Below are 25,437 nucleotides of genomic sequence, written 5' to 3' on the forward strand. Positions count from 1 at the left end.
CCACTGTCTTTTGGGAGCACAGTGGTACATTTAATACACTAAAAGCAAAACCACACATAAATTGCCCACCTAGAAGTCCATATTTCTCATAGTTTTCAAAAAAAAAAAAAAAAGTGAAGACATTCCCAAACAAAGTGAGAAAGTTTATTGCTACTTGATGTCTTTGTAAGAAATGTTTATGGGAGTGTTTTCAAACTTCAGTAGAAATATTCTGGACAGAAACTTATAGTCATATGAAGATACAAAGTAAGTGTAAATGGATAGGCAAACACAGAAAACAATGTTATTATAATTTGGTTTGCATTTCATTTATTATTTTTCATAAGATTAAAAGACAAATGTATTAAAATAACTATATCTGTATAAAATGATTACAGTATATAAAGACATATCAATGCCAAAATTAGGGAGAATGATGAATGAATAAAATTTTTATACATAATTAGAGATAAAGGAAAAATTCTGAAGATAAGTGGAGATTATAGTTGCATAAAATAGCAATATATTTAACACTTTAGAACCATACACTTAAAAAAATCAAGAAAGATCTTTTCTAGATCCCACCATTTGCCTGCAAATTTCATGATTTCCTCCTTTTTGATTGTTGAGTAGTATTCCATTGTGTAAAAATACCACAATTTCTGTATCCTTTCCTCCGTTGATGGACATCTGGGTTGTTTCCAAGTTCTGGCTATTACAAATAAAGCTGCTACAAACATGGTTGAACAAAATGTCCTTGTTGTGTACTTGAGCAAATTTTGGGTATATACCTAGGAGTGGTATAGCTGGGTCTTGAGGTAGCACTACTCCTAATTGTCTGAGAAAGCACCAGATTGACTTCCAAAGTGGTTGTACCAGTTTACAAATTCCCAGAAGGAGAAAGACAAACACGGTATATACTCGCTTATATAGACCTACAAGATATGATAAACATAATGAAATCTACACACCTAAAGAAGATAATCAAGAAAGCAGACACGGACGAAGATGATCAATCCTCATTTAGAAAGACAAATGGGATGTGCATTGAACGTATGACAGGAGTCTACCACAAAAGGCATCTGAAAGACTCTACCTAGCAGTGTTTCAAAGAAGACACTAAGACTCATTACCAAACCCTCGGCAGAGTGCAGGGAATCATATGAAAGAAGGGGAGTTAGTATGATATGGAAAGGATAGGAGCTCTACAAGGACCAAATATATCCAGGAACAGGGTCTTTTCCGAGACTGACACTCAACCAAGGACCATCTATGGATATAATCTAGAACTTCTGCTCAGATGTGGCCCGTGGTAGTTCAGTAACCAAGTAGTTTTCCAAAGTAAGGGGAACAAGGACTATTTCTAACAGGATCTCAAGGGCAGGCTCTTTAACTCTCCGCCCCCCCCACCCCCCCAGGGAGGAGCAGTCCTGTTAGGCCACAGAGGAGGACTTTGCAGCCAGCCCTGAAGATACCTGATAAAACAGGGTCAAATGAAAGGGGAGTAGGCTCTCCCCTATCAGTGGACTTGGAAAGGGGCAGGGAGGAGACCAGGGAGGGAGTGTGGGGTTGGGGAGGGAATGAGGGAGAGGGATACAGCTGGGACACAGAGTTAACAAAATGTAACTAAAAAGAAAAATAAAATTAAAAAAAAATCAAGAAAAGGCTACCTGCTATATAAGATGCATTAAGCTAATTCTAAATATTATGGCCTTATTAAAAGCATACCACATGACTGCATAACATTAAATTATGCCTTCCACAATTTCCTCACCAGCATGGCAGTGAAGTTCCGTGGAAATTAATGACACTGGAAACAAATGAAGAATCCATGCAGCCATGAGAGGAATGTCTAGGAAAGTGGCAGATACGTTTTGCATGGTTAAGAACCCAGCTGCTGCTAAAATCATGCCCACTCTTGATCATTTTCATGCCTGTTGCCCATTTGCCATTCTAGTTTCAAATGAATGGAGAAATAATTATTTTCCCTACTCAGAAAAAGAGTGTGCAACGACTCTCCTTCAACAGACTCTAGTCATCACTATTCAGCTGTGATTCCACTGCTATGAGATTGGTTGGTACCAAGTGAGACAAGAAAATATTGATGGATTGCTAAGCATCAATTAGCTGGTGGAAAAAATTAAAAGTTGGATAAATAAGAAATGTTGAATTTTAAGCTAAAGGAGTTGTCAGGCTGGCATTTATTTAATGACCTCTAGTTTTTATATAACTTATGTCAACTAAAATTATTAATCTCCTCAGATTGGGTATTCAATATATCAGAGTAAAGCATCCATATTTCCTTTTTCAATGCAGAGTGAATGTAGATTTATTAAAATTTATTTACGTTTATATATTTTATATTTTTATTTGTTACAACTTATTCACTTTTCATCACAGTTGTATCCCCCTCCCTCATCTGCTCCCAATCCCACCCTCCCTCCCTCATCTTCCATGTCCCTCTCCAAGTCCACGGATGGGGGAAGTCCTCCTCCTCTTCCATCTGACCCTAGCCTATCAGGTCTCATCAGGACTGGCTGCATTGTCTTCCTCTGTGGCCTGACAAGGCTACATGTCCCCCTTCCCAGGGTGAGGTGATCAAAGCCACTGAGTTCATGTCAGAGACAGCCCCTGTTTCTCTTCATTTTTTGAACATTATGTTTGCATGTATGTCTGTGTACCATGTCTATGCAATGCATGTGGAAGCCAGAAAGGGGCATACATTCCTGGGAACAAGAATCACAGATGGATATGAGTGCCAGGTGTGTGTAAGAAATCAAATTCCGGCTTGCTGGAAGAACACCCTGTACTCTTATCCATCAACCCATCTCTCCAGCCTCTTACTGAAATTCATTAAATGAAAGTGAGAAAGAACTCCAGAGCTGTGGACCTCCAAGGGCTGAGTGTTTGCCGCCATCCTTCTCAATTCCTTTTTCTAAATTCTCCCATTTTGAGAAGTTGCAGTATTTACTGAAGATAAACTTTCTATGCCTGCCTCTGGAACCATGCGAATTTCAACTGCATTCTACTTACCCACATACCCACAGTTAAGTATGACTCTTTCATCAGAGAAACTTCTTTTTGCAGTAGACAGAGAGCATTACAAGAAAGCTACAGCTAATCAAAATGTAGAGAACAAAGGACAGTGGGGTGCGTGGATCCATTTAATACATTTCCAAAACAACCTCTACACCTAAGGCTCAGGGAACATTATAAAGAAGGGACAGAAAGATTTTAAAAGCCACAGGACCAGGTTGTTTGCTCTGAGATAGTCTAGTTTATCAAAATGGAGGATTGTAAGGAAGAGGTGGATGGGTCTGGGAAGAGTTGGAGAAAGGAGTGTTCGGTAAATATAATAAAAATATTGTATGAAAGTCTAAAAATTAATAAAATGTTTGTTATTAAGAATAAAAATATATTCTCAAGCCACAAAACAAGTTGTACATATAAGATTTTCACATAAAATCCCAGAAAGCACACATAAGTATTTAAAAGCTATGAATTTTTCATGATTGAGTACATTGAGAACTAAATTTCTGCCACACACAGGGATCTAGCATATATAATATTGAGAACAAAATCCATACACAATGTAAGCGGAAACTATTATTATTCTACTTCTATGAAAGTGTAAGAAGACTGAAAAATTTGTACTTTAATCTCAGGAAATGGTTTACTTTAGGAAGACTGAGACACCTGTTGGAAAGCATCAAGTGTCATTTAAATAATTTTGGTCAAAGTATGTTTCCTAGTCTGAGTGGCATTATATTTTTATAAGCATAGTGGAAAATTAATCGTTGGAGACAGGAATGGGAGGATCAGGTGGTAAGCAAGAGAGGAAATAGGTTTGAGGAAGGGAATGCAGGGAGAGCTATAGCTAGAATTGAGGTGCATTGGGGGGGTTGTATGGAAACTTAGTGCAGTGGTAACTTTCTAAAATATACGAGGTAATCCTTGTAAAGTCTCCCTACTGGCCATATCTTGTCACCAAATGAAGCTTCTGATGCTGGCACTGGGTTCCATTTAATTGAGTTGTTGGGCAAAGAGATCCCTTGGAAATCTCCAAATAACACAGGCTGTTGCCAAGACCATATGTTTCTCTCCACAAACTGAGAGCAAGATCTCAGAACTGAAGACGACACCCACACAACTTACTGAACATGGTGAGGCTGACCTGGTGCCTACATGGAGCCTTCACACTAGCCTTCTAGTGTTTGATATGAAAAAGTACTCTGAAGGCTACCAAAAACAAACAAACAACAACAACAAACCTCACAAATACCACAAATACCACAAATACCACAAACCTCACAAATACCTAGCCACAAACGTTGATAAGCAATGCTATACTTGCCTGTATGATATGTAGGACAATGGCAGTACAGAGCTTGTGACAGTAATCAATCAACATCTGGTTTGATTTCAGGACTTTTCTACAAGATGGAAGGCATACCTGACACTGCTTGGGTAAGTAAGAACCGGAGACTAGATAGCTCATAGACCTAGGGCAAAACCAAAAAAAAAAAAAAAAAAAAAAAATGGTCTTTTAAAAAAAAATCGTGATTATATTCTGCAATACTCATAGATCTCTGCCTTATTCAGCCATCATCAGAGAACTTTCCTCCTGCAATGGATGAGAACAAATATATGGAGACCCATAGTTTGACCTTACACAGAGAAAGAGAAAGACCTTGGAGCACATAGCTCTAATTGGGATGTCTCCATCAAATAACTCCCTTTAGAGTGTTACATGGAAAAAGAGGTAGAAAGAGTGTAAGAACCAGGGGCGGGGGTTGTTTTTACAGTTTTAAATATAAATTGTTAACACAATTACAGGCAAGGCTGAGAAAGATTCAGAACTTCTCTGTCTTCAGTTCTGGTCCAAGATGTAAATGAGTTATTTCCTTCCTATTTTCAGTGTCTAAGCTTTCTGGTAGAGCAACAAGCAACATGACTTAAGATCTTTATCCTACACACAAACCAAAAGCTATTTATGAGCATAGGTGCAGTAATATTTTGATACAGTACTAAAACAGTTATTAATAAAATAGTATATGTAAATACTTGATCCATATCAGTAGAATTTAGAAAGCCACAAAACTCATCTAGCAAAGTAAATTCTCACTGCTGCTTCAATGTGTGTTTCACTTTGCACACAAAAGTGCTTTGGTTTTCTCTGGTAGTTTTTGAAATGAACAAGTAACATATATTTTCAAGCCTCTCCAGTGTAGTAGGGGAACCTGCTTTGTTTTTATTTCAGAGCAGGCCAAAGACCACTTCTACCTTTTAAAATGATACACAAGTCTGCAGTGTTTGAGGAACTGACAAGGTCCAGTCTTCTGAATATAAATGGGGAAAAAAAAGAAATCAAACCTCTTGGAGCAATCGAACAGTATATCTCAAATTTTAGAAGTGTTGATGTCATAAATCGAAATTTAGAAGTCATTCCTATGAATGCCAAGGGCTTTTTCTCTTCCTGTCAATTTGTTGAAGCGTCTCTTTCCAAGACTGTTGTCCTTGCCGCTTTCCTTACACCAGCTTCATTTTAACGAGGTGAAATTCAATTTTCTCTCTCCCTCCATAGATCAAAAGACAGAATCCTTGCTGTGTGTTGAGGTTTGTCTAATGTAACAGGAGCAGACGTAATCTAGACACTCAAAGGTAGAGCTCACAGTTAGGTTTGCCTGGTGTTCCTCTTTTGCTGCTGACCACTTTGCTCTATGGTCCACAGTCTGGTGTCTGTCTGTAGTTCCCTGACTATACCATGAGGAATGTTGACTCTGAGAGGAAGAGTTAAAAACATTTCCAAAAATGTAATACAGTTATTTTGTATTTGTAAGATAACTGAGATGAGAATTGAAAGTGGATGTTATACCTCAAATCATCTCACATCTCCTGCAAATGCTTTTCCATAGTCTTACAAAAACATTCAGTCTGCAGTGATGTAAAATAAATACTGACCCTGAGGTATAGAAAGTCTGAGAAGCTCAGAGCAGTAAGATACCCAGTGGGCCAGTTGACCTCTTAGTCTCCCTAGCTTCCCTAGCTTGGAGAAATGAAAGAATGAATCCCACCTTGTTTTCTTATCAGTGTGTGAATAATTGATGAATTTACATACCTTTAAGCCATTTGTAAGTTACAGGAGGAGCTCTTATGAATACACAAGCATCATATACTAGGTAATTACCCTTTGCAAAATAGCATGGCATCTCAGGTAAAAGCTTAACTACTCCAAAGTGTTGGTTTTATAAATCCAAGGAAAAGCAGAAACTGTCACCAGCAAGAAATGGATCCGAAAGCTATCAGGGAATAAGGGGATTCCAAGGCAATTTGCTAACATGTTGACAGTGAAGTTTCTCCATCTGCTAATGCAAGGGTCATTATACCTACAACCTTTCAGTTCAGTGAGGGTTAAACAAAGCAAAACAGTAAAGTATCTTGGATGCATTACTTGGCATGTAAAAAACACTCAGCATGAGCCGACCTACTGTCTTTAGTTTTTTTTCACATGCAGAGGAAACCACTAGACTGTTGGCATGTACCTTCTTGGTTAATGCTTAAGGAATCTAACCAGTTAAGCATAATCTGTGCTATGAAACGAAGAAACCAAATTTCCATGAACGCTAATATTTTTATGTGATCACACTGATACTTTAAATCCCTACCAATTTCTAACAGGTTTTTACTATTCCCAGCTAAAACTTGTTCTTTTTCCCTTGGAAAACTGAACTTTACTTGCCAAGGAAGAAGAAAACAAATGCCTCATGAGCCTAGTCATATGCAAGGTTTATAAGGATCGCAGTAATAGAACTAGAATGTAGAATAGGTTAGTAAGGGCTGGGGGAAATGGGAAGGAGGATTTTGGTGGATAGACTAAGCAAAGGGAACACAATTTCAATGAGACAGATATCTTCCAGATCATAGAAAATTCATGGGCTAAATCTTAGAAGCATATGTCATTTCTACAATCAATCTTGGGTTGCCATCAGTCAAGGGACTTTTTTGCACTTAGAAAACAAACAAATGAAAAACAGTACCAACAGAAGCCATGATGAGTAAAAAAGATAGCACAGGGTCTCGTTTGTTCACTTACCAATTCCTACTGGGCTCCTCATACTGCTGGTGGCCACCTAGGCTCTTCCTCTTAGGACCTCTTGTTTTTAATTATCATACTGTGCTGGGATAAGGGGAGAAAATGACATGATGCTTCAACCATTGGAACTCATTTACTTTTTCCTGGTTTTATAAACTTTTTAAACAATAATAGTAATTAACCCACTTTATGATTTTCCATTTTGAGGGCAATATGTTACCATATTTATCGAGGATCTGGATTTATACTTATCTCTATCACCAAGGTATACGTTAGTGTTTTTATTAGTTAGAAGAATAAGGTAGGCATACATAAAGTGCAAAATCAACCTGAGCTACCATTTACATGTATATATTTTGAATTAAATATATATATATGGAGACAGGGTCTTACTATTTATCCCTGCATCTCCTGGAAGATAGGTAAACCATGCCAGCATAAAGCTCAGAATCCAGCCTGCCTCTGCTTTCCTAGTGCTGAGATTAATGGCCCTGTGAAAGGATTCTAGGTGTGTCATATCCACCATGACCAGTTTTCCCCTTTGCCTACTGTTGCATCATTCCCGAAGCGCATGCTAACTACTGAATCCCACTATTCACATGTGTTTATTAAATCAGATTTGGGGAAATTTTTAAAAGTTACTTATAAGCAGGATTTCAGTCTTCACATTGAATTTCTATTGTCCAATAAGTTACTTAATGTTATAATTTCGTGTGAGTTTAATTGGTACCTGCAAACATTTTCTATTATCATTGTATGTTAAAATTGGTTTCACTTGGATTCAATATCTAATCAAGAAATTTTAACAAAACAGGACAGATACAGTCTATCCAATAGGCTGTTGTGATTCATCTTGTTTTCATTACTCCAGAGACCCACCCTATCATTTCATCTTTCCCTGAAATTTTTAAATGTTATCTGAAGCTATTTCTTTGAACGGAAACAGCCAAGTGGCCCTTTGTCAGAGCACCTTATTTTTGGTTATGTTTGAAAATCCATTTTTCTGAAAAGTGTATTGTTTCTAAGAGCAAGTGTGAAAACATTTTATGACGTGTGTGAAAGAATAAAAAACAGAGAAACCTTTGGATGAGAACAAAGGGAAAACACAGGCTGCACATATGCATGTGTGTGTTTCAATAGAAACAGAGACCCCTTCCTGTGAGTAAGAACCTAAGCATTGTCATGCCCCTAGAATAACATCTTAGAGAAGTAACTGCCCTGCTTCTGACTCCTTGGAGGTCAGTTTTTTTTTTTTTCTGCCTAGTCTCTTTCTCAAATGTTTCCTTGCTTCCTGTCCAGTTTTTCTACAGCTTAACTTATTTATTTCTTTTAGTATCGAACACCTCCTTTCAGGTTCTCATGACCTTAAGTGATGTGCCATTTGATAAGCAGCTGGCAGACTTCGGGAGGAAGGACGTTGCGGAGCCTATTTCTGACCACTGAAGCTCTTGCTTCTAGGTCAGATGTAGTTTCCTAAGCAATTTGCCTTCATCCACAGCAGCACTGCCTCTTTTTCATACATAAGTCCCTTCACCGATTTTATCAGATTAGATCCTTAAATCTTGTTAGTCTATTACCAAAACTGTTACATGGCTATGGGTTAAAAAAATAAGGAACTGACCTCTGGTTTCTAACAAAGCATAAGTACAATGTATTCAACTGTCTTTGATCCACATTCTTGTTATCATTTCTTATGGGTTTTATGAGAATAAGATTGCTTTTCCTCATAGGTATTATCACCATTTGTCTAGAGTTTCAAGACCAAGAAAAATCTTGCTAGCTATATTCGCAGCAATGGACTGTCTGATGATAAAGTGTGGTTTTGTGTACTTCAGGCACTTTGAAAATAGCTTGTATCAAACTAAATGAGTTCCAGTATAAATAAAGAGCCTCAGACATTGCAGATGGCACTCAGGAAGATATTGGTGTGACAGCTAGAAAGATGCAGTGTGACCCTCTGCAATTGATGCTTTGTATCGAGTGTAGAGTCTAATAAAATGAACTCCATCAGAGAACTAGTGTGCTCAATGAAATCTGTATTAAATCTAAATATGAGCTTTGACTGCTGCTTTAGTGAGAGGAGAAAAAAGATAAAAGATCAAGCTGTAACTAGAGTCAGATTCATCACACACACACACACACACACACACACACACAAACCCAATGTAAAATGTATTTTCTATTCTAATCAAGGTGAAAAGTGAAAGAATATCTTTATTATATGTGTTGCCTGGCTGTGACATTATTTCAAATACACCAAAATATGGCTTCATTTTTGTTCTAAAACCTCTGGCATAAGTTGCACTTTGATTCATTTTCTAGCACTTTCATAGCTGTACCTCATTAAATTATGCCCGTGTTATGTAAGTTGCCCTGAATATACACTGTTAACCTAAAATGATTGTAGGATAAAGGGTTATTTTAAATACATTGTATTTTTTTTCACACAGATCAATTGCAGACAAGTTTCCCCGAGAACTTTTTCCACTGGTATAGGAAAAGCTTCAGAATCTGGTAAGGGAGATAGGGAAAAAGCAGGTCTACCTTAAGACAATAGACTCTGTTCTATCTATAGCCTGAGAATTTAACCAGTTGCCTTGCCATAAGCAGTGGATTCTAGAAGCATGGTCTTTCCTAAAATACTCTTCACCTGGATGCGCCAAATTAGGATTGCTTATTAAAGTTTGATTGTCATCCACTAGGGAGTTGTTTAGTGCCAGAGATAACCACCCAACCTTCAAGTCATGAAAGATGTAGATTACCCCTTCCATCAGCTAGCACTATGAGGAGTTTGGTGTTCACAAAATGAAGTCATGAAAGACATAGATTACCCCTTCCATCAGCTAGCACTATGAGGAGTTTGGTGTTCACAAGATGAAGTCATGAAAGACGTAGATTACCCCTTCCATCAGCTAGCACTATGAGGAGTTTGGTGTTCACTAGATGGTTTAGAGTGCAACTCTCTTGGCCCCAGCTGAGCTGAGTGAACTGCTTTGATTGTTGGAAAAATTGTTATACCTTGGTCCAAGAATTGGTTTCTATAACTATGCAATAGATAGATGGCATTTCTCCAAATCACCGAGGGAAGCTGTCATGGCCACACCAGGATATACAGCTTCCTTTATCCTCAACAGCACCACATCTTGAACACATTTCTCGCATGATGAGTTTGTAGAAATCTCACTATTCTTGTCACCTTCTTTTGTATAAACTTCAATTTATCAATAAGTCTTTTGAAAAGATACACAGGATAACATTTATAAAACTTGAGGACATCCAGAACATCCTAAGATGGATCAGAGGACAACAGTTCTCAAGCTGGACAAGAGTGTGATGTACAGGCTCCCACCTGCACCTACCTTCTTGGGTGTCCAGAGATGAGACACACAGACATGTGTCCTCTACCATTCTATATTTGTTTCTGCTCTTGTCCTCAGTTCATTTCTTTCTATGCCCCATGCATTTGTCTTTTTTCTTCCTCATCATTATTTTTACATAAACCCAAAGGTCAGTGTGTTTAAATTAATCAAGATTGATAAAGTCTTTTTAAAAAAATTGTTGCTTGTGAAGAATAATGAGTCCTAAAGTTAAAATCATTTCTATTTCACAAAAGTAGGCAGAGGAAGCACTAAGTGAAAAACCTTTCAACATTTTAGAGGATTATAAATTGAAGTCTAAGCTTGGTGATGGTAGCATTGTGTGAACAGAGAGAAGGATTGGCAACAGTGTATTGTTTTATAACCAACAGACAATTCAATCACTTCTCTACACTAGCTGTTAATCTTGAAAATGGGCAATATAGATTGCTTTTGATAGAATTACCATTTCTACAATAATAGTTTTGCCCTGTCATGAGCCTGAGCAGTCTTTGTATCTACTAGCAGCTTCCTCTATTTCTTTTTTCACCTTTCTTAAGGGGGTTATTTTGAAGAGGGAAAAGCTACATGAGACACAGAGAATAGTAACAGAATATGCTAAAATAATGTACAGCATGTATTCCTAACTTTTTTTTTCTTTTAAGTCTTACTTGAAAGCATCTATGGGATTTTGAAAAACAAAAAAGTTTAAAATATTTATTACATAAATCTTTCACTTCCTTCCTTATACTTGTTCCAAGGCATTTTGAAGGCTATTGTAAATTGAATTATTTAATGTTTTTTTTACACTATAATTTTTGTTGGTGTAAGAACCTACTGGTTGTTGTGTATTTTTTTGAATACTGTTACTTTGCTGAATATATTTTTCATCTGTGAGAGTTTTCTGATGGTAAATTTAGGGTCCTTTATGTGTTATAACATATCATCTGAAAATAAGGGTATTTGTCTTTTTCCTTTCTTATTTGTTTCCATTTTCTTTCTTTATCTTATCTTATTGTTCTAGCTAAAACTTCAAGTTCTATATGGAGATGTGAAAACAGTAGACATCCTCGACTTGTTTTAAATTTCAGCAGCCATGCTTCAAGTTTTTCTCTGTGTGGCATTATGTTGCCTCTAGGCTTACTGGACATGGCCTTCTGGCTTAGTCTCTTTGCTCTCAGACCTGCAAGCAGTTGAGCTTTTGACTTCCAGCATATATGCCTTCCGGTGTGACCACTAGAAGAGGATAATGGTTGCCTCTGAAACTATGAGCCAACACAATCCTTTCCTCCCTGCTTCTGTCAGATGTTTCACAATGACGAGAAAAGTAACTAACATATAAGATGTGTCCTGTCATTAGGAAACAGTTCCTTCACCTTTCATGAGGAAATGATTTTGAATAGGGAAAAACTGTATTAGACACAAGGAAAGGTTAAATATGTTAAAATATCATACAGAATGTATTCCTAATTTTTTTTGTATTTAATTTTAAGGCTTATTTGTAAGCATCTATGGGATCTTGAAAAACTTCTTTAAAAAGAATGGAAATATGTAATGATATGCCAGCCTTTCTGAGAGAGGGCTCCACCAGTAGTTTTTCCTTAAAGTGTCATAGTCAGAGCAGCATGAGGACAAGGGGTTTTGAGGTTAAATTTTGTGTAATGCTCTCATTTTCATTCAATAAGCATAGGAAGAAAAAAACAGGAAATTAATGTTAAACCCTAGAATCAAAATACTATACTCATAATAGTCTACTAAAAATTAGATTTTATTATGTATATGATGTTAAGATACTTTTTGATTAAAGCTCGGAAAGCAGTAGGGCAAAATACACAAATAAAGTGATCTGGAGTATAGAAATGCTGGTTTCTATGGTAATTGTATGGTTTTGCCTCTTAAAAACTCACTTTCCAAACACTCTGAGAAAATCCACATAAATTTAATAAAATGCTAACAAGATTGAACTGCCTAAAGAAAAGAAAATCTATCATTTTTATTATTATATTATAATATTTTATTTAAATAGTTTTAAATTTAAGTATATTTTGATTGTTTTCTTCCCCTTCTCCAAGTTCTTTATCAAATAAATGCACAAAAAATAACCACAGAGTTATATCTATGTTGTTCAACTACTCCTGAACATGAATACTGTCATGTTTAATAAACCCAGTATCACTCAAATGAAGAAAGCCAATTTTTCCTCCCCCAACACGTATAAGTAACAGTTCAGTTCATTATCTTTATACTAGTGGCTAGGTTTTCATTCAACCATCTATCCATTCATATATATATATATATATATATATATATATATATATCTTAAAATGTTATAAATGAACACTACTCTTTAGGATCCCCAAAGTGAGGTATCCTGGGCCAGTAAGGGCAATAGAATGATACAAAATTTAAATCACAAACTCTATAGCAAAATCTGGAAATAAGGTTTTAGTGTTGTCATTAAGTCGGTGGTTACTGAGTTACTTTTTTTTTTTCTTATAGAAAGTTTATTTTTTACAATATATTATTTATTTATTTAATTCTTTATTAATTACACTTTATTCACTTTGTATCCCCCCCCCCCGTGGTTCCCTCCTCTAGTCCCAATCCCTACCTTCCTCCACTGTCCGCATGCATGCCCCTTCCCAAATCCACTGATAAGGGAGGTCTTCATTTCCTTCCTTCTGATCCTAGTCAATTAGGTCTCATCAGGAGTGGCTACATTGTCTTCTTCTGTGGCCTGGTAATGCTGCTTCCCCCTCAGAGGGAGGTAATTAAAGAGCAGGCCAATCAGTTCATGTCAGAGACAGTCCCTGTTTCTATTACAATGGAACCCACTTGGATACTGAGCTGCCATGGGCTACATCTGTGCAGGGGTCTTAGGTTATCTCCATGCATGGTCCTTGGTTGGAGTGAGTCTCAGGAAAGACCCCTGTGCTCAAACATTTTAGTTCTATTGCTCTCCTTGTGGAGTTTCTGTCCTCTCCAGATCTTACTGTTTCTTTCATAAGATTCCCTGCACTCTGCCCAAAGGTTGCCCATAAGTCTTAGCATCTGCTTTGATAGTCTGCAGAGCAGAGCCTTTCAGGGGTTCTCTGTGTCAGGCTCCTGACTTGTTCCCTCTTTTCTCCTTTTGATGTCCATCCTCTTTGCCTTTCTGGATAGGGATTGAGCATTTTAGCAAGAGTCCTCCCTCTTGATTAGTTTCTTTAGGTGTACATATTTTAGTAGTTTATCCTCTATTATATATCTAGGCATATATCCAAAAGAGGCTCAAGTACACAATAAGGACATTTGCTAAACCATGTTTGTATGTTTGTAGCAGCTTTATTTGTAATATCCAGAAGCAGGAAAAAGCCCAGTGGAGGAATGGATACAGAAATTGTGGTACATCTACACAATGGAATATTACTCAGCAATAAAAAACAAGGAAATCATGAAATTTGCAGGTAAATGGTGGGATCTGGAAAAGATCATTCTGAGTGAGCTGTCCCAGAAGCAGAAAGACACACATGGTATATACTCACTCATATAGATATATAATATAAGAGTTACTTTTTAAGATTTATTTATTTTCTTTTTTACATTAATTACAGTTTATTTACTGTGTTTCCCAGCTGTATCCCCCTCCCTCATTGCCTCCAAATCCCACCCTCCCTCCCTCATCTCCTCCCCGCCGCTTTCCAAGTCCACTGATAGGGGAGGTCCTCCTCCCTTCCATCTGATCTTAGCTTCTCAGATTTCTTCAGGGATGGCCACAATGTCTCCTTCTGTGGCTTAGCAAGGCTGCTCCTCCCTCAGGTGTGGTGTCAAAGATCCAGCTATTGATTTCATGTCTGAGACAGTCCCTGTTTCCCTAACTAGGGAACCCACTTGCTTACTGAGCTGTGATGGGCTATATCTGGGCAGGGGTTCTAGGTTATATCCATTCATATTCCTTGGTTAAAGAAACAGTCTCATAAAAGACCCATGGACTCAGATATATTTGGTCCTTGTGGAGTTCTTGTCCTCTCCAGGACATACTAACTTCCCCTTCTTTCATATGATTTCCTGCATTCTGCCGAAGGTTTGGTTATGAGTCCCAGCATCTGTTTTGATACACTGCTAGGAAGAGTCTTTCAGGGGCCCTCTGTGGTAGGATCCTGTCTTGTTACTTGTTTTCTCCTATTTCCAATATCCATCCCATTTATCTTTCCAAGTGAGGATTGATCATCTTATTCTGGGTCCTCTTTCTTGTTTATCTTCTTTTGGTGTACAGATTTTAGTATGTTTATCCTATCTTATAGGTCTAGTACCCACTTACAAGTGAGTATATAAGCTACTACAAACATGATTGAGCAAATGTCCTTGTTGTGTACTTGAGCATCTTTTGGATGTATGCCTAGGAGTGGTATAGCTGTATCTTGAGGAAGCACTATTCCTAATTGTCTGAGAAACCGCCAGATTGATTTCCAAAGTGGTTGTACAAGTTTACATTCCCACCAGCAATGGAAGAGGGTTCCCCTTTCTCCACAACCTCTCCAGCATGTGTTGTCATTTGAGTGTTTGATCTTAGCCATTTTGATGGGTGTAAGGTGGAATCTAAGGGTTGTTTGATTTGCATTTCCCAGATGATTAAGTACATTGAGCATTTCTTTAAGTGTTTCTCTGCCATTCATTATTCCCCTGTTGAGAATTATCCATTTAGCTCTGTACCCCAGTTTTTTTTTTTTTTGATTACTTGGTTTGTTGGTGGTTTACTTCTTGAGGTTTCTATATACGCTGGATATTAGCCCTCTGTCAGATAAAGGGTTGGCAAAGATCTTTTTCCAGTCTGTAGGGTGTCATTTTGTTCTGATGACAGTGTCCTTTGCTTTCCAGAAGCTTTTCAGTTTCATGAAGTCCCATTTATTGATTGTTGGTCTTAGAGCCCGTGCTGTTGGTGTTCTGTTTAGGAAATTGTCTCCTGTGCCAATAGGTTCTAGACTCTTCCCCACTTTTTCTTATAATTGATTTAGTGTATCTGTTTTTTTTTTTTTTTTTTTTTTTATCCACTTGGACTTTAGTTTTGTGCAGGGTGATAAATATGGATCCATTTTCATTTTTTTTTTTACTTCTTAATTATTTCTTTTATTCTTTTGAATAAGAACATAATACCTTTTATTAGAAAATAAAATATCAGGAACGAATCTTTTGAAATTGGGTGATAGAATCCACATACAATAGTCTGAAGGAAGAAATTGGAACTAAATACATGGAAACAGGTCTATAGAATTGAAAGACCACATGGTTCTCCTGATGAAAGTTCTTTGTATCATAATCTATAGGTTCAGGTATAACCTAGTAAATACTCAGCAAGTTATTATTTGGTTATCAAAAAACTCATTTAAATTTTTTAACTTAATGTTTTGGTTATTGACTTACTTAAGAAAGCATTTTTCAGTGCAAAATAAAGAAACAATGTGAATATTATATAGTCATGGGAATCAACTCAGATAAGGAACCTATATCAATAGCTTTTTCATTTTGTTACTATTCCTATTATTAGTAGCACCAAATTAAAACCTAACCATTTTTCAGTGAAAGGAATGGAAGAATTTCTAGCTTCAGCCAAACCACCAAATTAAACCAAAAACTCAACAAGGTAAACAAATATATAGCAAACAGGAAGAATGAAGTAGTAATACAAAGCCTTCCAGGAAAAAAAAAAAAGTCTAGGTCTAGATTAACTCAAAGCAGAAGTCTACCGACATTCAACGAAGTTCTACAACCAAGCCTCTTTAAACTACTTGAAAGAAGTACAAGAAACACTCTCAAACTCCTACTATGAAGTCTGTATCAATTTAGTAGCAGGACCAGGTAAAGACACAATAAAAGCTACAGACCATATCAAAAAAACCCCAACACCAGGCATGACCGACTCCCAAACATACAGCCTATTTTTATTTCCTTCACCCTTCTAGAAATGAAAGATAAGTTCCTAGTGCTGAAGACATCAGGCACTTCAAACACAAGGCTTAGAGACTCCTACTTGGAAATGAGCTGAAATGCCTCCACTCTGAGGACAGGCTTTTATGGTACCAAAAGTCACCATGCAAGCTTCCAAATTAGGAATTTTGGCAACTAAAAAATAACAACACCCAGCATAGTACAATAACCCTAAGGCACAATAATGATAGGCATAGCCTGGAGTAATTAACAGCTCTCTAACTGGACTTAACATTCATGCAACAAAGGGGGTGCTGGAAATCTAGCCAACTACCTATGTTTAGTGAAGTCATGGATCTTTGAGGAGATTCTACAAGCATAATTTTATTAAATAAGCATAATCTCTGATTAAATTCTAAATTATTTGTCCTTATACTCACAGATAAATATAGTCCTTACCCTTCATCAAAGAAATTTCTCTTTGAAACAGACAGAGAATATATATATATATATATATATATACCCACAATTAATCAAAATTCAAAGTATTAGAACCAGGTCTTAATGGATAAATATACAAAGCAACTCCTGCACCCAAGACTGAAGGAATATTATGAAAAGAGGGGGTTAAAAAAAAACATGAAGGCTCAACCATGCACAAAGAACTCCAGGCAGCTAAGCAATGCTCAGAGTAGACAAATAGTCTGCCCTAACGAAGCAGACAATAATTGATTATATAACACCAAACCTGAAGACATATATCCAACTAATATTATACAGGCTTAATAGGTTATGTTTTAAAATACATATTTATAGATACAAATATATATTATGTATATGTACCCATACATTTATTCCTGTAAGAATAAACAATGAAAACAGAGGCCATTTTAAGCTGTATTACAGAGCAATAGTAATAAAAACTGCATGGTACTGGCATGGGAACAGAAAGGTGAATCAATGGAACCGAACAGAAGACCCAGAAATAAACCCACACACCTATGAATACTTGATTTTTGACAAAGGAGCCAAAACCATTCAATGGAAAAAAGACAGCATCTTCAAGAAATGGTGCTGGTTCAACTGGATGGCTACATACAGAAAAATGAAAATAGATCCATATTAATCACCCTGCACAAAACTAAAGTTCAAGTAGATCAAAGACCTCAACATAAAACCAGATATACTAAATCGCTTAGAAGAAAAATTGGGGAAGAACCTAGAACTCATTGCACAGGAGACAACTTCCTAAACAGAACACCAACAGCACAGGCTCTAAGAGCAACAATCAAAAAATGGGACCTCATGAAACTGAAAAGCTTCTGTAAAGCAAAGGACACAGTGGTCAGAACAAAATGACAGCCTACAGACTGGGAAAGGATCTTCACCAACCCTCTGTCTGACAGAGGGCTGAAATCCAGAATATACAAAGAACTAAAGAAGTTAAAAAGCAATAAATCAAGCAATCCAATTAAAAAATGGGAGGGTTTGAAGGAATGAAAGGGAAGGGAAAAATAATTAATTATATTATAATCTCAAAAATAATAGAAATAACTAAGCAGTTCTATTATGACCTTTTGTGAAATACAAGCCAAGACAGCCTTTGATTCAACAAAACAAAAATTAATAGTCTCATAAATATTAATTTAGCTGCTGCCTAATTGTGTCCATATATCATTCCTTATTGATTGCAGAATAATATACTTAAGTGTTTTTTATAAGCAAATTTCACAATAGTCTTTATCCCAAGAGATTCTGATTGAGGAAATGCAGGTAAATTAATAATGTCCATTTAAAAAATTCCCCAGGTGAAATTGGTTTGTAGTTAGGTGTGTGAATGAAGTGGTTTACTCAGAACAATAACTCCAGTGTGTGACAATGTTGGAACTAAAAGTCACTGTGCCAGTATTGATTTATTACAAATTTCTTAAAGTTAACATGAAGTGAGTTCAGTCTCTCTCTCTCTAAAACTGTATATTCCTAAGTATTCATATATTAAGTGAATAAATCCAGAAAATGTTCAACATAAAATGTATAACTGAAGATGAATACCTTAATGGCATTGCCAAAGGCACAGAGAAATAGCAACCTCAGTCCTCACTGGGATTGTATAAGCTAGTTGAGTCTTTTAAAGGGCATTTCTGGATATAACAGAACTGCCAACTTATTTCTCATAACCTATAGTCCATTAATTTCAACTCTAGAAAACCACCCAACATACATAGTCATCACGTATTCAATGAAGAATTTTAACTTAAAATATCTGGACAATTGTGTGGAAAATGTCTTATGCAAATTACTACATGGACATTTGATGTTTCTGTGAAGTACATCTTCAAAACAATACCAAATCAGATTTCACAGTTCCAGTTTCATCCTTCTCTATTATGATTCCCAATAGGAAGTGGTGTGGACAAAAATCTTCTACAAAGATCTGAATTCCATTGTGTGTCATGTATTTTCTATGGACTTTTGAGACTAGGGATTTACACAGTGATCAATCTATATGAACTATCCAGTCTTCCAGTTCTTTATTTTACAGGGAAAACTCATTGTGCCTGTTGGTATGTGCTCCTGTGGAATGTTTGCAATTTACCCTTGTTCATTCAAATGCTGTTTTCTCTATCCCACTGTCTGGTTTCAATCTGGACATTGCAGTGTGATGCTACATGTCTCAAGTTTGTGTAAACATGCTACCATTTGTTCTCTGTATTGCCAATAAAAACAATCAGCCAATGCTGAACAATGGAGAAACTAGAATGGGACATCCTTGTCCAGAGGGTAGGAGAAAGAGTAGGAGGAGAGATCCAAAAGAAGACCAGGAAACACCAATAGAAATGAAACAGACCTAAAACATGACTAAAAACCAAATATAATGTCAGAAATCTGAATAAGAGGAAGCTATGTGGGTTTAGAGGTTTAGGATGGAGTAATTATTGTCCAGCATTGTGCTCTAGGTTAATTAAATAAATCCTAGTCTCCGTGTGGTGATTTGGGTATACAGCTGGATTAGGTATAACTGTTGTTTAACTAAGAGACAAATCAATATTAAATATCAATAATCAACAACAGTGCCCAACTAAGGATTGACATCACTGTTTTAACTCACATGATGAATATTTGAGAGTTGGATGCTATCCTGGAAGACAGTTTTATAAAGAATAAAATACTATTACAACATATGATATTATAAAAATTCCTGCCAATATGGTTGAGAGCGTGGAGGTGCGAAATGAAACTTCAGGTTATGAGGAACATCACCATGTGGTCATATTGAACTCAACTTCTCTATGTACTTTAAAAGTAGGTTTTGAAAATCACTTTTTGGAACCCTATCAAGCTTTGAACTCTTGAAATACTTATAGCTGTTAATTATTCCTCTGAACTGGAGAAGATGCTTGAAATGATTTCAACTAAAGAGAGTTCCTAACTGTCATAGTTCTGGAAATTCCAGCTAGCCTGTAAATGATAGACCTGCACAGCATGGTAGGAATCGTTTTCCATCTGTTACACAAGAAAAAAGCCAGTGGAATCTCAACTACAAAAAACAAAGCACTTTATCGGGAAAAGGAATGCACCACTAGTTCTGGGTTTTTGTTTTTTGTTTTTTTTTTTTTTCTTTTTGTTTTCATCTTGGAAAAATTACCTTAAAAATAACTGTAGCTTGTATACTTCATATATGTATATAAATATAAACTGTGTATTTATCTAACTAAAGGTAAACAACACCCAAAAGAACTCTGACTAACAGTGGTTAACTTATGTCAAGTTCTAAGGTAATTGACATCTTCAAAGATATCATAGAAGACACAAATATCTCCTTTTCCTATCCATACTCATATACTTGAGATTGCTGGGGTTATTGCTGTTTTTGTGACTAGCATGTTTATCATGCATGTTTCACTATGCCATTTCGTGCCTACATAGACCTCTTTTCATCTTCACCCTCCGTACCTGCCCTTTTCATCCCCTACCCACACCTACCCCTTCTGCTTTCTACCTTGTTCCTTTTCTTGTTTTACATCTTTCAGGCTAGCTTTATTATTCTTGATGATATGTATGTGGGGTGGTATGTGCACAGGAGTGCAGGTGGTCCATGAAAGGCAGGGCATCACACTCCCTAGAGCTGGAGTTAAAGGTATTTGTAAGCTTCCTGGTGTGGGTTCTGGGGACTGAATGCTTGCTATGGAAGGGACTGTAAGCATTTAGCCATTTTATGGCCTTTTCCATAGCCTTCTTGTTTTCTTTCTTTTTTTCTTTTTGCTTTCATTTCTATCTCCTCCCACACAACTCCTCCGAAGTGAGTTGCATTAGGGTTGCTTACAAGTCCTGACTGAGGAAGTATTTGTAGGAGCATGAGTGTTTTACCAGTGGCTACATCACCAAAAAGAAAAAGAAAAAGAAAAAGAAAAAGCCTTCCCTCCCCCAAGTGCCCATTAAGTATTTGTAAATATTGAGAGAGAAATGGAGCCTAATGATCTCTTTGTCTGCTATATAGGTTTTTATATGTCCAGGTTTGGAAGCTCATGACATTTTCTCCCCTCCATGAAAGGATAGTGGTAGATCTAATATTGGGTAGCTATTGTGAATGCATTTTCCACTGCTGTGGTGTTAAGAGTACAAAGGCATGCTCCAAAGAAGGTTTTCTCTATTGTACTTCACAACAGGCTTTTGTGTGCTGTTTATACTGTCATCTGTGATATTCCCTGAGCCTTGGAAGAAGTGATACAAAAATCTGATTTGTGGTTGAGCATTCAACAGTATCACTACGTAGGCTGGTTAAAAGGTCTCTGCACTTATCACTGCACAGAAAGGAGCTTATCCTTATCACAGAAAGGAGCTCCTCTGACCAATGTTCGCAGGAACACTGACTTGTGAATATAAGTACCTTTATTTAGGCAGCGATTTGATGAGCACATCCTGTACATTTAGTCATCTACATCAGTAAGTTCCTCACTGGGGCCTCTAACCTCCCTAGCATGTACTTTTGCTCAGGGTTAAAGTACCAGACCCTCTTCTGTGAAGCAGATCTCAAATCTGCTCAGAAAGACTTGTTACTGTATCAGTGGCCACTTCTTATCTTGTGGGTTGATAGTACAGTATTCAGGGTGCACAACAGTGTAACATTGATGATGACAATCATTCTGTTCCACAGCAGCTGGAATAACATCATGAAGGGTTACTCAGCAGGATGAGAACTGCTATCCCAGTACCAGCTTGATTTCTCTATGATTGTGAAAAATGTGTGGTGTTTCCCACAGGAGGGACTTATTATCTAGTTTTCCTGGTCTTTCGAAAAACATGAGAAATGAATTTGTTGTTATGGGAGACTCAGTGATATCCCTGTTTGTAGTGAGATATCCCATTCTGGGTACCTGGTATTCGTTCATAACCTATGGTTTCTGTGACGAGCTTTATCTAATCATGTAAGATATTTCAGTTTAAACATTTCTTTTAAATTTACCTACTCATTATCAGGTTTCCTTCTGGCCTTTGTGTGTATGTAATAACTGAGGATGTGTGTATAAATACATATGAATTTTCACTGATCCTTTCCTTCACTGTCCCCCTCCCCATCTCCCTGTTCTTCAGCTCAATTAATACTGCTATCACCATTTCTACCCCTTCCACTTTTGTTTCATATGTTTTTCATGATCCGTCTTATTTCTTAAGGCCTGTTTTCGTCCTTCTCGAAGCTCATTTCCAGTTTAGTGGCCTCTATACACATACACACAGTCCCACATAAAGGGACATATGTAAAATATTAACAGCTATGAATATTTGTGAAAGAGAATATTCGATTTTTTTTTCTGATTTTTAATTTTTTTTTACTTTATCATTACTAATTCCAATTTGTTCACTTTGTATCCCAACTGTAGCGCCCTCCCTCATCTCCTACAGGCCCCACTCTCCCTCTCTCTGCCTCCCCATGTACCTCCCCTAAATTTTTTAAAAATAAGGTTTCACTAAACACCTTGGCTGGTTTTCTTGTTGTTTAGGAATTTATTTTTACTTATAGTTTTGGTTCTTTGTGCATTTTGAGGATTAATCTTGTAACAGAAGAACAGATCGAACAGATATTTGACCATTCTGAAGATTGTCTCTCCATTCAATTAATTCTTTCCACTGCTTTTTAATTTCACGAGGTCCAGTTTGTCAATTGTTGGCCTTCTTGAGTAACTGGGGTCCAATTCAGAAAGTTCTTTCTTATAATTATACTTTTATGAATGGTCCTTTCAAGTTGCACATCTATGTTGAGAACTTTGATCCATTTGGAGTTGAAAATATAGCATTTTCAAGAAATGGTAATATGAAAACTGGATATATTATGTAAAAGATAAAGTACCACCTGACAAATATACCCAATAACAAATGGAAGGAATGTTTGTTGCCATTTCATAAGTGTTAGAAATTTTATCCTAACCCCAGTCAAAAATGCAATGAATTATTCTTTTTACAAAGCACAAGTATCAATTAAATTAGTAACTTTTAAAATAAACTATTTTAGTACATAAAATACAAAGAAATAGTATTTTGATAATTGTGGAAGAATGATTCTAGTAAAATATAAAAGTTTTGTTTTCTGCATATTAAACAATTATATTTCTTTAAAAGCACAAAAACCATATATTTTTAATAAAACTCTAGAATTCAAAATAAACAATAGCTAGGAGTCAGAGCTGAGGTTTTCCAGTGCCTCTGATGTCACTCAGTGCCTAGAATGCCACACAGTGCAAAAGGTGCACATTGCTTATTAGAAAAAAAGAAAAAGAAAGATTTTGCTGGCCAAACAAGAGGAACAGAAAGTAGCTTTAGAGCTCATGGAATGTAGCCCACTGGTTAGCATAACCATGATGGGTGTGCTTTGAAGAGGCAGAGTCCTGAGGACTTTGTGTCCTGAGGACTTCATGCTCTTGTGAAGTTTTTTTCTGTTCGTTGCCTTCACTGTCACTATATCCCTCATAATCTATGAGTTGTATGAAAACTCTAAGGAGCTCCCAAGCCCTCACTGGGCACTGTTATTGGTGCTTAGAATAATTGGGACTTATCAAGCATTGTTGCTGGAGCAGACTAATGATTCATCCACCACCATCAGAAAGGGTACAAAGAGAGTTAGATTGTTAGGAAAGTTGGGCTAACATGCTTTGCTAGTAGCTTTGATGTAGAAAATCGTAAGAAAAAAATTGAAGTAGAATGCAAAATATTTTTTATAATTCTTTATTAATTACGCTTTATTCACTTTGTATCCCCCCTGTGGTTCCCTCCCTCCTCTAGTCCCAATCCCTACCTTCCGCCACTCTCTGCATGCATGCCCCTTCCCAAGTCCACTGATAAGGGAGGTCTTCTTTTCCTTCCTTCTGATCCTAGTCAATTAGGTCTCATCAGGAGTGGCTGCATTGTTGTCTTCTGTGGCCTGGTAATGCAGCTTCCCCCTCAGGGGGAGGTAATTAAAGAGCAGGTCAGTCAATTCATGTCAGAGACAGTCTCTGTTCCTATTACAGTGGAACCCACTTAGGTACTGAACTGCCATGGGCTACATCTGTGCAGGGGTCTTAGGTTATTTCCATGCATAGTCCTTGGTTGGAGTATCAGTCTCAGGAAAGACCCCTGTGCTCAGATTTTTTGGTTGTTGCTCTCCTTGTGGAGTTCCTATCCTCTCCAGATCTTACTGTTTTCCACTTCTTTCATAAGGTTCCCTGCAATCTGCCCAAAGGTTGCCCATAAGTCTCAGCATCTGCATTAATAGTCTGCAGGGCAGAGCCTTTCAGAGGTCCTCTATGTCAGGCTCATGACTTGTTCCCTTTTTTCTCCTTCTTCTGATGTCCATCCTCTTTGCCTTTCTGGATAGGAATTGAGAATTTTAGCAATAGTCCTCCCTCTTGATTAGTTTCTTTAGGTGTACAGATTTTAGTAGATTATATGTCTATATGAGTGATTATATACCATGTGCATCTTTCTGCTTCTTGGATAGCTCACTCAGGATGATCTTTTTCAGATCCCACCATTTACCTGCAAATTTCATGATTTCCTTGTTTTTAATTGCTGAGTAATATTCCATTCAGGAGACAACTTCCTGAACAGAACACCAACAGCACAGGCTCTAAGAACAACAATCAATAAATGGGATCTCATGAAACTGAAAAGCTTCTGTAAAGCAAAGGACACTGTGGTCAGAACAAAACGACAGCCTACAGACTGGGAAAGGATCTTCACCAACCCTATATCTGAAAGAGGACTAATATCCAGTATATATAAATAACTAAAGAAGTTAAACAGCAAAAAAATCAAGTAATCCAGTTAAAAAATGGAGTACAGAGCTAAACAGAGAATTCTCAATAGAGGAATATTGAGTGGCAGAGAAACACTTAAAGAAATGTTGAACATCCTTAGTCATAAGGAAAATGCAAATCAAAAAGACCCTAAGATTTCACCTAACACCCATCAGAATGGCTAATATAAAAAACTCAAGAGACAACACATGCTGGAGAGGTTGTGGAGAAAGGGGAACCCTCCTCCACTGCTGGTGGGAATGTAAACTTGTACAACCACTTTGGAAATCAATCTGGCGCTTTCTCACACAATTAGGAATAGCGCTTCCTCAAGATCCAGCTATAGCACTCCTAGGCATATATCCAAAACATGCTCAAGTACACAATATGGACATTTGCTCAACCATGTTTGTAGCAGCCTTATTTGTAATAGCCAGAAGCTGGAAATAGCCCAGGTCCTCTTCAGTGGAGGAATGAGTGCACAAATTGTGAAGGCACACTCTTTTTTTTTTTTTTTTCAATGCAGTTTATTCAGGAACATTGAACAATCCTCGGACCCCGGGGAAAGCCAGCCCACAGCTTAAATAGCCTCTGGGTAGCCAACCCAGGCGTGCCACGGGGGCAATGCAGATAGGTCCACATACATGGAAGCAAGCCAGATCCTCGGCCTTAGCCAAATGTGGAGTTGTTCGTGACAGAGAGCACTCACCATCGGGAAGGTGGAAGGCGGAAACCAGCTCCATCTTTAAGGCATAGCATTCCGCAGCTCTCTACAGTTCCCCCTTTTTGTTTTAGACGCATCAGGCAAGAGTAGAGGTCTGATCTCTGATATTAG

The 25,437-nt window shown here is 37.2% G+C and overlaps 1 protein-coding gene across 20 annotated transcripts in view; it reads right to left on the minus strand.

Annotated features, from left to right (window-relative positions):
- The window catches only part of Lingo2 (leucine rich repeat and Ig domain containing 2), a 1,357,796-nt gene that overhangs the window by 541,083 nt on the left and 791,276 nt on the right, over nt 1-25,437 (minus strand). For 17 of the 20 annotated variants that reach the window (XR_009588066.1, XM_060373595.1, XM_060373592.1 and 14 more), the window contains one exon: nt 7,073-7,156. The exons of the other annotated variants lie outside the window; for them this stretch is intronic. The gene's annotated coding sequence lies outside the window, so the exon portion shown is untranslated. The remainder of the gene's footprint in view (nt 1-7,072; nt 7,157-25,437) is intronic. 20 annotated transcript variants of the gene reach the window in all.

Source organism: Meriones unguiculatus, chromosome 20 (assembly GCF_030254825.1).
Source record: "Meriones unguiculatus strain TT.TT164.6M chromosome 20, Bangor_MerUng_6.1, whole genome shotgun sequence".
Taxonomy (NCBI): domain Eukaryota; kingdom Metazoa; phylum Chordata; class Mammalia; order Rodentia; family Muridae; genus Meriones; species Meriones unguiculatus.